Source organism: Euprymna scolopes, chromosome 2 (genome assembly GCF_053919585.1).
Source record: "Euprymna scolopes isolate OS-2025 chromosome 2, ASM5391958v1, whole genome shotgun sequence".
NCBI lineage: Eukaryota > Metazoa > Mollusca > Cephalopoda > Sepiida > Sepiolidae > Euprymna > Euprymna scolopes.
In genome coordinates this window covers 98,312,529-98,326,455 of record NC_136483.1, presented here as the reverse complement: position 1 = coordinate 98,326,455, position 13,927 = coordinate 98,312,529, and the positions used below count along the sequence as shown (strand labels likewise).

General features: G+C 35.7%; 1 pseudogene; it reads right to left on the bottom strand.

Annotated features, from left to right (window-relative positions):
* Positions 1 to 5,563: 5,563 nt before the first annotated feature.
* LOC145242962 (U2 spliceosomal RNA) lies at positions 5,564 to 5,666 on the bottom strand (annotated as a pseudogene).
* Between the last annotated feature and the right edge of the window lie 8,261 nt (positions 5,667 to 13,927).

Genomic DNA, 13,927 nt, shown 5'->3' with positions numbered 1-13,927 from the left:
TAAATGGACGTATTTTAAAGAAATCCGTACTTTCTTTCATTCTTTTTATAAAACCTTCCTTTGCGATTCCCTTTGTTTACCTTTCAATTCAACCGCAAAACACAGATATCGTTCATCAATTGTTCTTGGCGATTCCGAGTTTTCCATTTTCTGTTATTCTCTGATTATATTCGCAATCTTTGACTTCGTTTGTGCATTATTTTGTTCATAATTTTTCTTGCTTTGCTCTGTCAAAACTTGTCAGAATCTGGAAGATTAAACAAAAGAGGCGGAAAACATTCCTTGCACTTTCATTTAGAATTTTACAAATTCACTTCAATATTTCCCAAATTAAGCCGACCTTTTTAGGATTTAAGACAATATCTGGATTTGTTTGTTTGAAATGTAAATTATCATGACAATTATTACTATCAAGATCACAATGTTAATTTCGATTTCTTTTACAAATATTTTACGGCTAAATGTGACATTTGAGAAAGCAGTAAAACGGAAGTGGACGCGATGCTTAACAGGTTTAAGCTTCTGAGGTGTAAAGTCAATAAGAAAGATATAGTTAATTCATCAATGCGATTTAAGAATATCAACCAGGGGGTGCTAGAATTAAGCGCCTTCTGTTAGTCTGAATTGTACGTGATTGAAATACTAATGATTAATATTGTTACAATAAAATCGTCCACGACAGTTTTAATTAAATATATATACAACTAAAATGAATTTTATAATTTTTTTATATCGTTTGTTTGTTTTATTCTGCACTGCACACGGGCTGACATCAAAGGAGAGGATAAACGTGCGCGGTTGATGAAACTTCATTTACTCACATAAAATTAATATATGAAAGTATAAATTTATGCGTAAAGTTTAAGTATTTATTTCAAAAGTGCTCAATACGTAGGTAGAGCTAGTTAGTAAGTTATAAAATATATATGGCGATTAAGCTACACTGAATATTCCGCGTTTCATCCACTGTAGGACTCTTCGGGCTTATGCGCGAATTTTGTGGTTGTTTGTCGTTTTTACATACAAATCTTCTATTGAGACTTTAGTTAGGCAATCAGCGTTCTAGTATCCACTGCGCTGTTCCTATCAGCCAATCAGCATGCACTTATCGGACACAGGCCTATATATATATATATATATATATATATATATATATATATATATATATATATATATGTATATATATACAGAGAGAGAGAGAGAGAGAGATAGAGAAAGAGAAAAATAGAAAAAGAGAGATAGGATCTCATAATAGATTTCTTATGACATCTTATGTTTCGATAACAGCTATCATTCGACACGAACCTTATAAGCGATTACACAACTTAAATGTATTTGTTTCCTCGATTAATTGGTTATTTGAATACATCTAACAATAAATTATTGAAGATGGAGGTTGATGCAATATTTTTGGCATAATATACAGTGTATGATCACAAGGATTCGGACGATTATATTTATAACCAAGGCTGATCATAACTGGTGAATAAGGTACCAGAAACTCGCACTAAATATATAGTAAATCTGTTTGAATTTTTCTAATCATAGCTTTTCGTCTTAACACAAAAAAGAGAACTACGTCATTCTAACTGAATTAATACAGCCATTCTTCATCTGCATTTCATTAGAATTTAAAGCTTCCCTTACTGGATTAATAATGCTAATTTATTGCTTGGGACAAGAACATTTAATATTTGTAATTATGTAACTTTCTTTTAATCATTAATTTTGAACCATTTTGATATTGCAACAATTGCTCTCCATTCACAAGTTTATTTTTGTAATAGTAGTAGTAGAAATATTTAAGCCAAAGGGAAAGAGAGTAAAAGGCTAGAGTGAATGAAAAAATAAATAGGCAAGAAAACAAACAGGGAAGAAGAAGATATAGACGATAAAAAATAAAATTAGGTAGACGATACGGAAACATGTTCGATGTACCAAAGGTAACACAACACATCACGATTAAGTATGTACATACAACATTTTAACGCATTCGTGAACAACTATTGACAACAAAAGAGTACTATTATATATAAACAATATTTCCATACACATTTTTGATTTCAAATTGTCATTTAACATTAAATTAAAAAGATCTGGAGGTCTTTTATTATGACGCAACTTAGTCTGAAACTTAGGTAGAGTTGGTTCTCTAAGTCCACTCATTAAATAATTAAAATAATAATAATCCTTTCAGTAAACTTACGATATGTGAGAGAAGTAACATCCAGACTGAACTTGGTTTGTTCAACTAAGTTGTTCAACGAAGTTGTTCAACTGATTTTTTCAACTGAGTTGTTCAACGAGGTTGTTCAACTGATTTTTTCAACTGAGTTGATCAATTGACTTGTTCAATTGAGTTATTCAACTAAATTGTTCAACTGACTTGTTAAAATGACATGTTCAACTGAGTTGTTCAATTGAGTTGTTCACATAATTTCAGTTATAGACGTTCAACAACATTTTCTTTATTGTCGTTCAATGATATCCAGTGATATTTTTGTGATCGTCTCATCATGTGACTATGTAATCCTGAATATGTTTAATACTAATTGCATCTTAGTTATCTTAAAAGTTATGTTTATCAAAATCCGCATGAGTTATACCTGGTGTGAAAAGAAAGCATCATAGCGGAACAGCGCCAAAAGAGGAGCCCATCATATTTACTGGCTTTTGCATGTTTTATCTAGATGTGTTTAGTGTTAAGTGTTGCTTAAACGAAGACTATTTGGCATTATTGATTGCATCTTCGTGGACAGTTTTGCATAGATTAAAGTTTTTTTTTATATAACTCGCTTCAGACAAGGAATGAAGCTGCTTAACGTGAGGAACCAAAATATACCACGAACAGAGCAAAAAATCTACCGAAACGGTAAGTCTTCTATGGAAAGATTCCAACCAAGGAAACATCAATTTTCTCCATTTGTCAGAAACATCGCTAATGAAAGTTAAGGATGAAAGGACAACATAAGGGAATTTCTATTCTCATTTTTTTGATTCATCAAACTACTGTTCTCATCTTGAGTGTCATTTTAACAGCGTTTTGGTCGATGTAACCGCCTACTTCTTTCAGGTATATCTTGCCAAATTCGGGAATTTGGAGCAAATTTCAAACGGAACCCTATATTTACTTCCCGGATTGAGGTCCTAAGTAATTGGCAATGTATTATTCTGTTGCTTACACTGCGAATTGAACCCTCAACTATCAAAAGATTATCACTTTTGCAATGGAATTTTCCAATTACTCAAACGATTGTCCCACGGGTCCGTATGAACATTTCTAGCCCGAATTTTGGGAGAGTTAAACCTATTTTATTGCTAATGGTATGTATCACTATTTATTACTAACTAACCTGGCGACGCGGTGTTGCCAGGTTTTATGGAGGTGTGTGTAAGGATTTTGGTTGAGCAAAAAAAAAAAGAAAGAAAAGAATAGTAGGCAGGCTCGAACCCATAACGCCAAGGAGGAAAAAAGAGCAAACAGTCTTATCGATGCGTCCACCGTGATTGGGACGTCGCAGTCGGTCGAAATAACGTCTTTTATGTGACATCGTTGACGCAAGGTTTGAATGACTTGCAAAAATATCGACGAAAAAGTGACCCCTCCTTGTGAAAAACGGTGAAGTTGAGGGCGAATGAATAAATGTTTTTGGCAAATTTTTCGATATTCGTCGTCCGAGAAACCGAGCTTTAAGACGATACCGCTTTTTTTCGCTGTCTGACGTGTACATAGAAAGTTTTTGGCAGACATATAAACGCATACATACACATATACACACATTTTGCCTTTTATATTATAGACTAGAAGGGGTACCCAACATTTCCTGGGTGTGGAGAGGTGGTGTAGTAAGGAAACACGGGGTGAAGAGGAAATCAAAACAACAGTAGCCAACCCGGGTAGAGAGAGGTGTAAAAAAGTAGAAGTAGCGAGTGTGTGGAATGGTTTTGGGGAAATTCAAACAATAGTAGGCAAAACAAAGTAGGGTTGAGAGAGGTTTTTAAAACACGTGGTGGTAGTAGGCAGGCAGGCTCGAACCCGTAACGTGAATAAAAAGAAGGTGAAAAAGAAACATAACGTCTTAGCTAATGCGTCCATCGCAAAAGCAGAAGACGTGAGCGTTGGATGCAAGAGCAATCAATCCAACGGAGACGAAGACTTGTGAAAATGCCGACGCAAACACTGACCCCTCCCTTGCAAAAAACATCCTAGTTTAAAGTGAAGGAATAAAAGTCTTTGGCCAAATTTTAGATATTTGTCATTCGAGATACCGAGCTTTAGAACGATACCGATTTTGCCACGTGTAGACGCGTCTGTCAGAAGTTTTGCGAGACATACAAACACACGCATACACACATTTTGCTTTTCATATATTAGACTAGCAGGGCTACCCGGCGTTGCTCGGGAGCTTATAAACAATAAAAAAAAATTGAAGTTGATTTTGAACATATCTATTATGATAGGATAGAGGAATGTTTTTAATATACATGTATCATTTCCTATTTCAAGCATAAGAATATATTGCCTACCCTAGCATGGCTATAACACATGTATGAAATAATTGTACCTTCCCTAGGATAGGTAATTTACAGCACGTATGTGAAATAATTTTACCTTCGCGAGGACGGGTAATGTACACCTGATATTTAAAATAATTTTACCTACCCTCAGACGTATTAAATTCTATATTACGTCTACTTTCTAGTCCTCTTATTGGTACTAAATATGGTTATATTGCAGAAAGTATTGTAGATTGTATAAATATTTCATGGTGATATTTTTTTGACTCCAAATATCTTCCAATTTCTATTGAAATAACATGTAGTTTAGTAGTAAATCAGGGGAATATAACTCTGTATTACGAATAATATCACTCTTGAAGAATGCAAATAGAATAAACGACAGAAGGCACGAATGAAGCAGCAGTATTTTAGTAGTAGTAGTAGTAGTAGTAGTAATAGTAATAGTAATAGTAATATTGTAATTGTGATTCTTCTATATTCATCCCAAATATAAAGTGTGTTTCATGCGAAATTTGTCGCATTTAGTCGAAGAGTTTTGTAACGTATACAGGACTAATATACAGATATTTTCAACGTTTTTAGTTAAAAAAACAAAAAAAAAAGATGATATTTTCTATGTACAGAAAAGGGCGAACAATATGATTGTTGTGAGGAAAAAGTATACAATTGTTTATATTGTATGTCTTGGACGACTCACTACTTCTTGAACCTATTTCGAATCAAACAAGGCCGATAGCCATTAGTTGCGTGCTCTCGTGTAATGAATGAATGCGTGAATGTAGGATTGACATGAAATTCTTAAAGCTAAACTAAAATGACCGAAAAATGGGCTGAAATGACTTAAATAAATAAAAAGTAAATGACTTAGAATGACTTTAATGAACTTAAGGAGGAATTGAATGACCTTAAGAATGACTTGAATGCTTAAAAAATAACTGGAATCCTTCAAAAACAACTTGAATGATCTGGAGAATGACTTGAATGGCTTTGAGACTGACTGGTTTTAAAGTGGATGATCATTTTACATCAAATTAATACAGAAAAGTGGTCCCCCAGTTTATATCACAAATTTACAAACATAAGTACAGCATGTAGTAAGAACAGATACTACACTTTGATCTTGGCTAAAAGGCCAAGAAAAGGGTATTTACTTGCTCCCCCACCGAGCAAATTAGGCACAAGGCCGATTTTTAATTTGAAGAGTGAAGGGGAAATGGGGATCAACTCCCCGGGGAGTAGGGGAGCTGGATAGTGACAATTGGTATGAAGGGTTGCCCCTACATTGACCAAGTTCTTATCGATGGGGTCGACCCCACATAGGTCTTTGCTTGCAGTATCTGCCGGAACAGATACTACACTTTAATCTTTATATTTAATTTATTTCGTGAAAATGAAAATTACAATCAAGATAATTCAATGTAAAATTAAAATAAATTAAAAGCAAAATTCAAATTTACAAAACAAATTTAAACACAAGGCCCTTTAAGATCTGGGTGGGGGAGTGTTGTAGGGTCTTTGTTACTACAGTGAAAATGGTGTCTTTGGCGACTTTACTCTTCACTGGCAACATTTACCACAATACCTCATTCACTCTGTGGACTCTAAACTAACTAATAAAAACCCCAGCGTTGTGTGTGCAATTTTTTTTTTAATATAACATGTGTGTGGGTGTGTGTGAAAAAAGTTCAATTCATAGGAAAATAAAAAAAGTTCTTGAATTTAGAAGAAAAACAGTTCGTGTTGGGGAGTAGGAAATCTAGAAAAAATATCCAAAAAATAAAATTTCCTAGTGCATCGAAAGTAAGGTCCCTCCCTGAGCTAATCTAAGTAGTTAGATCGCCTACTGTTATCCGGCGCACCGTAAACAAGCGGAGAGATCCCTAATGGGGATTGGGAAGACTTCTTATCGGGTGTAGGGAGTAACATAAATAGATTGTTAAAAACAAAAAAGGGGAATATATTAGGTGGCGACCTACGAGTAGGGGTTGACCAGGGGATGATAAAACAAAGAGATAGGGGGTTGTGGTAGGGTAGCATCGGAAGGTTCTCTAGTGCCAAAAAGCAAACAATCGGGGGACAGGATCTCATTTGTACCACCAGTCAAGAATCTCTTTACTTTTTATTTGTCTAACCTAGCGGGATGGGCTCCGTAGGAACCAGTACCGCATGTGCCATGCCTATGGTGATAACACGAATTCAAACTTGGCGCCTCGTCGGATGCACAAGCTAGCGTCATGCACCCACCTCTTGTCAAAAGCCACTAGAGGCAACCAATTCCAATCGCATCTGATCTTTACTTTAAGCAGATGTTTAAAGTAGACGATCAGATCCTGATCCGGAACAGATATCCCTTCGCGGACTCGCTTGAGGCGTGTGATCCATATGACCATCCTCGCTACTGATAGTATCGCTAGAAAAAACATTCTTTTCTCCCTAGGCAGCGGCGGATCAATGTTTTCCACAAAATATGATTCGTCGAGTTCAAGCCAGCGCTTGGCATCGATGCGAGCCGTTACCTCGTTGACGTACCCTAGGAGGGTCTTGAGCCTGCTGCAGCGGAAAAAGGCATGACCGGCCGTTTCTCTCATGTCTTCATCGCAGCGGAGGCAGTAGACCCGGGTTTCTTCATTGTAAAGGTTGAGTCCCTCAAGGAGGGGCAGTGCGTTCTGGACAAGTCGCCAGGTAAGGGAAAATTCCGAATTTGTAAGAAAGTCCCGTCCCGGCGCCCAACTCCACTGGGAGCGGACCTCCTCTAACGACATCCCCGTCCGTTTCACTTACGATTCCTTTGTGCTACGCCTCACTAGCTCCCGATAAAGCCTGTTCCTAGACTGTTCGAGGACAGTGGTCCCCGGCAACACTCTAAGTGCGGACCGGCATTCGGCGTAGAATATTTGTTCCCTCCTCGGTCTCCTTCGAGCTTCGGCCTAGGGGTCAGGTGTGAGATTGGAAAACGAGCTTCCAACCGCAGCGACCCATGGGACGTCTACGTACAACGAAAGGCTCAGGAAGGCCAACCTCTCTGCGTGCTTGTGACACTGGAGATCAGACAGTCCTAAGCCTCCCTTGCTCGGATTTCGAACACAGACATCTCTGCAAACATAATGCTTACTCTCGTTCCACAAGAGTGTGTCGAGGTGCTCCTGTAAGCTGATTCGGCGTTTTGCAGGGAGGGAAAGTGGCCAAAATGCCAAGAAAAGCTTAAAAAGCTAAGAACACCATCTATTAACAACATTACTTTGATCTTAACCAAAAAGGCCAAGCACAAAAGTGTTACGGACAGACCGACCGACCGACCGACCGACGAAGAGACTTATAGAGTCGCTTGCACGCGACTAATAATTGTGTGCTTATTATAAAAAAGACTGCAGTAAGTCGCATTTAAATAGTAATTATGCCTAATAGTTTACGCAAAAGTAGATCAACCCACCTCTAGGAGCATGCCCTCTAAAATCCTAAGAACTTTTTATCTCACAGTTAGTCTTCTAATAGCATTTGTATAAACTCGCAGAAGACTCTATTCCCGTCTAGATAAGTCTTATAATAGTAGTCAAAGTTCGGAGCTAGAGACATGCTATGTCTCTAAGTTAGTCATCTGGTAGCAGTCGAATAGACTCTCAGGAACACTGTTCGGGACTGAGGACACATTTTATTTATAGAGTAATCTTCTGATAGTAGTTTTGAAAACAACCTTTCAGGACAGAGCACATGCTTTGTATCTCAGCTAGTCTTATCCCATAAGCGATTCTTACGTAAGTGTAATTTTTTTTTTCGATTGGACTCCCGGTTTACAAATTAAACGGAATTTACATAACATAAAAATATAAAAAAAGTAATCATCACAAACAGCTGTTATTGCTAGTGAATAATAATAATAATAATAATAATAATAATAATAATAATAATAATAATAATACGCAATAGTACATGAATAGTGTTTATGTGCAAACTATTTCAAGTTCCTACGGTACTTTGAAACGAAATTCTTTATTTCGTTCTTGTTAGAGGAAGCGAGCAAACTTTTCAGATTGCTTGAGACGGTATTTTATTCTGAATAGATTCTAGAATGTCAAATCCCGTAATGCAAATTTTACGACTGCCCGCTCTTATTTCTTTTTCCAAATGCCTGACATTTGAATTTGTTTTCCAGTCAGCCCCTTCGCCACATCAGCCGAGCTAGTCTAGGTGCGTGTATTGGACGCGGGAGTCGTGGTTGTGGGAGCGGATAAAGACAAAGAAAGTTTGCTGTCTTGCGTCGGTAGCGAACTTTCCGCGTGATAAAACCCTATCGATGTTAACTCTAAAAGGTCGCGACAGGCGGTGCTTCGTCGATCAATGTCAAAAATCTGCCGGCCTCGTCACAATGAGCCGACCTCGGACGCCGCTAATGGACAAAGCAGTGACTCGTTTCTCGGGAAGTTGTTGACGGCACGTCAAGGGCACATAACTCTACTTCAGAAACAATACAAATAACAAATACAGGGTGTCGCCTTAGAATATATGCCGATTTTGAATGGCTACCATTACAGTTTGTGTTATTTTGGATTATTCGAACTACTATTCACATCTTGGTTGTTATATCCTAGAAATGTGTGGTAATGTAACCAGCGATTTACTGTAACCGAAACTCTATTTATGGAAATCGCTACAGGTAAGACATAGAGTACTTGATATATATATATATATATATATATATATATATATATATATGTAAATATATATATATATATATATATATATTTGTAGTCATCGACATACAGTCCTGTTTCGTTGTATCACAACTCATCAGTGCCGCTAGACTAGGACCTCTCCCAAACCAAAGATTGAACCTAGAACCGTCGTGTTGACAGTCGGTACTTCTTCCACTCGCACACGGAAACGATGCCCGCAAATAACCTCTCCGAATGTCTATCCACGACTTATACAGTGCTCAAACCGCCTATATATATAAATATAAATAATCAATGATATATATATATATATATATATATATATATATATATATATATATATATATATATATATATATTAGTAGTCTGGCAAGACAACAGGGGTGACAACCGAAGCAGCGAAAGAGAAACTGGCCTGTAGGACACTATATATAAAATGTATGCACATTTGGACATGTTTTATTAGTTTGAAAATATAGGTTCTTTTTTTACCAATTGCCATAATATATTAACAATAAAATAGTATCGATCTAGTAATCTCTCCATTTCGATAGATAGGATCGGGGTGCATTGATGCAGATATAGATAGATAACTAGATCGAGAGATGTATCGATAATACACACAGATAAATAGATAGATCGACAGACAGATAAGTAACTAACAAATACTTTCTTGTGTTCGACCTACTACATAATATTATAATCTTCAAAAAGTCTGCAAAGTTTCATATTTTTTCGTCCCATAGAATCAAAGATATGAGCATTTCAATATTCAATTTGGCTACCAAAGTAGATATGCTCTTATATATATATATATATATATATATATATATATATATATATATATATATATATAAAAAAAATAAACAAATAAATAAATTAAATAAACATGAATATACATAAACGATCACACACATATATGTATGTATATATATATATGTATATATATATGGGCATATATGTGTGTACACATATGTATATTTATACATATAAAAAAAAGGTCTTAAACCACTAACCTAGTTCTAAAACAGATCCTTTGTTCGATAAAATGCATGCCCATTGGCTGATAGGAAGGGGCGCGGTGGATACTAGAAAGCTGATTGGCTAACTAAAATCCTCAACAGAAGAGGACCATATAAAAACGAGAAACAACCACAGAATTCGCGCATAAGCCTGACGAACCCTAGAGTGGATGAAACGCCGAATATTCAGTTTAGCTTAATCGCCATATATATTTTATAAATTAGTAATTACTATATATATATATATATATATATATATATATATATATATATATATATATATAGATAGATAGATAGATAGATATAGATACCTTAACTTTTGGGGACAATTCGAGTAGTTAAAAATCTCAGTGACATTTGATCAAAACATAACAATTGAAAGCTCGTTGGAAGGGTAATGATCTGAATTGTGTAGTAGGCTATGTGGTATTTGTCTTTAATGTCGCACATAAAGGGGATCGTCCATCACCAAGTATCTATTTTTAGCACTTTTTTCAACCATAAAATGTTCAAATCATAGTCATTTGTTTCCCTAGTTTTGCATATGAATTACAAAATATCTGATATTTCCCAAAACCTCTGGCCTTGATGGAGGGGAGACTTAGACTTGCTTCTATTGTTTTAAAAGATAAATAACAGTACTTGAGACTTGGTTCAAAATATTTTTCAGATCGCACATCTCTTTATCTTTGGTTTTTATACATAAAGTAAATTTCACAGTGAAAATGATTTTTTAATACTGGAGATATTCATAACTGTACTCTATTTCCAAAAGTGGGGAGGGTTAACACATGAGATATATTTGGAATCAAGTCTGCCATTGCTGCTATGGCAGATAATTGTAAACCATAGCAGCAAGTTTTAGTTTCCCCTCCATCAAGGTCAGAGGGGATACGCACGCACACACACACACACACGCACACACACACAACTGACACATGACGCACGCACGCGCACGCGCGCGCACACCCACCCACGTGCACACACACACACACACACACACACACACACACACATATATATATATATGTCTGTCTTAGATTGTTTGTCCGTTTCACTTTTGAAAACTACTGGGCTGATCTGATTGAGTTTTCGTTTGGACGTTTTTTTAGATAAATTGCAGATAATTAGATATTCGGGTTTTTGTTTGATGCACAGTTAGGGAATAATAGGGATTTTTAGGGATTAGTTACCACAATATTTATTTTACTCTAAATGTTTTGTCATAAAGCACTCATTGTAAGTTATCGGGCTATAAATATCGCACATTTCTAACGGGCTTGCAATATATGTACCGATCCATGGTAAAAAAAACACTATCTTAATATAAATCTTAGATACAGTGATTCTGAATGAGAAAACAGAAATTCCTCCTCCTTTGTCAGAAACATCGCTAATTGATTGTGGGTACAAAATGGCAAAATGAAGAAATCTAGAGTTACGAAAAGATTTTACTCCTGATCTGAAATGGAACACGTACATCAAATCCGTGTCTAAAGTCGCTGGAAAAATGGTGGGATCCTTCTATCGATCCTGTAGATATCCACCTGCTAATGCAATTCTATATGAAAACCAAGCACGTCCAAGGATGGAGTATTGTTGCCACATCTAGGCAGGAGCTGCTAGGAAGACCTTATCCTGCCTTGCCAGAGTTCAAAATATATTTCGTAAGCTAGAAAGGGATGTCCTATTCTCTCCCTTTCTCACAGAAGAGACGTTGCGAGCCTGTCTCTGTTTTATCGTTATTTTCATGGCAAGTGCTCGTTTGAGCTCCAATCAATGCTCACCTCGCAACAACATTCACTAGAAGCGCTCGTCTAGCTGAAACTACTATAAATAACTTCCATTACCCTTATTTGTGCCTAAACCTAAACGTAGATTCCATGAACAAATTTTCTTTCTAATAACTCCATATCTGTGGAACTGTCTTCCGTTTTCCTACTTTTCAGCTGATATCAATATAGTCGTCTTCAAGTTCAACGTAAACAAGTTCTTGAGGAGCCGTTCCCCTTAAGTTATAAAATTTACTGAATTTCCATTACTAACAATTACTATGATAATATTCTTTGGACTACTATACACCCTTTAACCCTTATACTCAAGTGGCCTCTGGGCCATGATAATTGGTGATGCCTTTGGAAAAAAAACCCTGTCAAACGTAAATCTAATTTCCTCTTTACACTTTTCTCGTGATAACTTGCGTTCCGAATGGGAATATTTATGTTTAACTTAGGAAACCAAAGCAGCTCGAGGGGTCGATAGGGTGAAAGAAAATGTAGAAACTTAAGTGTGACAGATGAAAGAAAATGTAGACACTAAAGTGTGACAGGTGAAAGCAAATGTAGAAACTAAAGCGTGACAGATGAAAGAAAATGTAGAAACTAAAGTGTGACAGATGAAAGAAAATGTAGAAACTAAAGTGTGACAGATGAAAGAAAATGTAGAAACTAAAGTGTGACAGATGAAAAAAATGTAGAAACTAAAGTGTGACAGATGAAAGAAAATGTAGAAACTAAAGTGTGACAGATGAAAGAAAATGTGGAAATTAAAGTGTGACAGATGAAAGAAAATGTAGAAACTAAAGTGTGACAGATGAAAGAAAATGTAGAAACTAAAGTGTGACAGATGAAAGAAAATGTGGAAACTACAGTATGACAGATGAAAGAAAATGTAGACACTAAAGTGTGACAGATGAAAGAAAATGTAGAAACTTAAGTGTGACAGATGAAAGAAAATGTAGAAACTAAAGCGTGACAGATGAAAGAAAATGTAGAAACTAAAGTGTGACAGATGAAAGAAAATGTAGAAACTAAAGTGTGACAGATGAAAGAAAATGTAGAAACTAAAGTGTGACAGATGAAAAAAATGTAGAAACTAAAGTGTGACAGATGAAAGAAAATGTAGAAACTAAAGTGTGACAGATGAAAGAAAATGTGGAAATTAAAGTGTGACAGATGAAAGAAAATGTAGAAACTAAAGTGTGACAGATGAAAGAAAATGTAGAAACTAAAGTGTGACAGATGAAAGAAAATGTAGAAACTAAAATGTGACAGATGAAAGAAAATGTAGAAACTACAGTATGACAGATGAAAGAAAATGTAGTAACATAAGTGTGACAGATGAAAGAAAATGTAGAAACTAAAGTGTGACAGATGAAAGAAAATGTAGAAACTAAAGTGTGACAGATGAAAGAAAATGTAGAAACTAAAGTGTGACAGATGAAAGAAAATGTAGAAACTAAAGTGTGACAGATGAAAGAAAATGTAGAAACTAAAGTGTGACAGATGAAAAAAATGTAGAAACTAAAGTGTGACAGATGAAAATAAATGTAGAAACTTAAGTGTGACAAATGAAAGAAAATGTAGAAACTAAAGTGTGGCAGATGAAAGAAAATGTAGAAATTAAAGTGTGACAGATGAAAGAAAATGTAGAATATAAAGTGTGACATATGAAAGAAAATGTAGAAACTAAAGTGTGACAGGTGAAAGAAAATATAGAAACTAAAGTGTGACAGATGAAAGAAAATGTAGAAACTAAAGTGTGACATATGAAAATAAATGTAGAAACTAAAGTGTGACAGATTAAAGAAAATGTAGAAACTAAAGTGTGAAAGGTGAAAGAAAATGTAGGAACTAAAGTGTGACAGATGAAAAAAAATGTAGAAACTAAAGCGTGACAGATGAAAGAAAATGTAGAAACTAAAGTGTGACAGAT